This window comes from Schistocerca cancellata, chromosome 6 (assembly GCF_023864275.1).
Source record: "Schistocerca cancellata isolate TAMUIC-IGC-003103 chromosome 6, iqSchCanc2.1, whole genome shotgun sequence".
Lineage (NCBI taxonomy): Eukaryota > Metazoa > Arthropoda > Insecta > Orthoptera > Acrididae > Schistocerca > Schistocerca cancellata.
Genome location: NC_064631.1, coordinates 500,528,562 through 500,531,198, shown reverse-complemented (window position 1 = coordinate 500,531,198; position 2,637 = coordinate 500,528,562).

The following is a 2,637-nucleotide window of genomic DNA, read 5'->3' as shown; positions in this document are numbered from 1 at the left end:
GACTTACCTTAGGGGGAAAAAAGGACAGGTATACACTCGCACACACACACACACACACACACACACACACACACACATATCCATCTGCACATATACAGACACAGGCAGACATATGTAAATGCAAAGAGATTGGGCAGAGATGTCAGTCGAGGTGGAAGTACAGAGGCAAAGATGTTGTTGAATGACAGGTGAGGTAAGAGCGGCGGCAACTTGAAATTAGCAGAGGTTGAGGCCTGGTGGGTAATGGGAAGAGAGAATATATTGAAGGGCAAGTTCCCATCTCCGGAGTTCTGATAGGTCGGGGTCAGTGCGAAGTATCCAGATAACCCGGACGGTGTGACACTGTGCCAAGATGTGCTAGCCATGCACCAAGGCATGTTTAGCCACAGGGTGATCCTCATTACCAACGAACACTGTCTGCCTGTGTCCGATCATGTGAATGGACAGTTTGTTGCTGGTCATTCCCACATAGAATGCTTTACAGTGCAGGCATGTCAGTTGGTAAATCACGTGGGTGCTTTCACACGTGGATCTGCCTTTTTATCGTGTACACCATCCGGGTTACAGGACTGGAGTAGGTGGTGGAGGGAGGGTGCACGGGACAGGTCTTACAATGGGGGCGGTTACAAGGGTAGGAGCCAGAGGGTAGGGAAGGTGGTTTGGGGATTTCATGGGGCCGCCGTCCACCTAACCTTCGTATCCTCTTGGTTCATCCCCATCTCTGCCCAACCTCTTTGCATTTACATATGTCTGCCTGTGTCTGTATATGTGCGAATGGCTATGTGTGTGTGTGCGAGTGTATACCTGTCCTTTTTTTCCCCCCTAAGGTAAGTCTTTCCGCTCCCGGGACTGGGATGACTCCTTTCCCTCTCCCTTAAAACCCACATCCTTTTGTCTTTCCCTCTCCTTCCCTCTTTCCTGATGAAGCAAACTTGGGTTGCGAATACTTGAAATTTGTGTGTGTGTTTGTGTGTTTTTTATTGTCTCTATCAACATACCGATGCTTTCGTTTGGTAACTTACAGCATCTTTGTTTTTAGATATATTATTATTATTAATTTTGTATGTGTCATTATAGGTTTTTGCTATTATCATTGCAAGCTATGATTCAATGCTGGATGAGGGCGCACAGCCATTTCCTGCAGCACCACAGTAGCCACAACCCACAGGATGTCTTCCCAACCTCATGAATCTGGTGTCATCTGACTGTGTTGTAATGCAGACACAGCAGCAGCCTGAAGTGAGTCTCTCAGAATGCTGATGTTCATCGATACATGCAGTTTAACTGTGATTGGCTCTAAATGTGTGAATGTAGGTCTAGCACCTCATAGTGGATCTGATGTGATGATTGAGATTGAGAGAGATCAACATGGTGCTAGGATGCAGTATTCATAGCATTAATTTGCAGTGTGCAGTATGGTGGAGTTCATATAGAGAAAGGTGACGAGTGAGTACAATCCACCATGTATCCCTATTAAAGTTAGCATGTCAAAGGGTGTAGCATCAGTTATTGATGTGTACAAGGAGCCAGTTCTCGAGTTAAAATCTGAGCGTGTGAGAATATATGTTTAACATCATAGTGTGCTAAATTTACGTGATCTGTACAATCCTTTATTGATTGCTGCTGACAGACTGAGCCACTAGCGTGCATAGCAAGAGGAGCAAACTATGAATTAGTTGACTATTTGTGTAACAATGGTGTAAATATAGATAAAGTGGAGCAATGCTTCAGTGCCTATATTCCCCCTGTACCAAAGTGTATTGAGTCCATAACTAAAAAATCAGTCAAGGCTGAATTTACTGAACAAGTGCCCATGTATGTAACTGCTCTTAGAGGCTTGAATACAATTCAGGTCGAATTCAAGGCATATAAAAAAAAACAATTATTTGGGTAGTATTGTAAAACTAAATGTTCATGTGTAAATTAAAAAAAAAGTTAAATAAAACTGTTCTTATTTGCTGCCACCCTACAATAACTTGCATAATGGGAGAGAACCAAATAATAATAATTATTATAGTAATAACACAGATGTAGCAAATTAACACACAGTTTAGTATCAAAAACATTAAATTTCATTTACAAAACAGAGATTACCTTGTTCTGAGGTGCTATACTGTTTTTATTATTGGCCACATATCCAGACCTATCGAATTCCTTGGGATTGTACTTAAGACTTTACATTAGTCACACCCTTTCACCAAGTGGGTGAAACTATCAGTATCCATATAAAGTAACTTGACATCAGTGAAGTTAGGTTTGCATACCTGTGTTGGAATAGGTATGTGTGGAGTTGGAGAGGTCCAGAACACGCATCAGTACTGACAGGCTTCATAAATTCCACAGAAACCTTAGCCATCTCCACAGCAATTAGTCCTTCGTTGAAGATTGTGGCCCACTTGCAATTTGGCCAGGTAACATAACCCCAACAGTAAACTAAATGAATTTTATGACAGTTTCCAATATTCTCCATGGTTTTGCTGTAAAGTGAATTATTCAATAATTTATAAAAATCTTTTTCAGAAACCACATTGCAAGAGCCTTTTTTTCAGTGTCTAAATCAATGTACTCCAACCAGGTACACTAGTTGAACGAGATGCTGGGGTTATTTAAGAAGTCACATTCCCAAGCTGAGACACT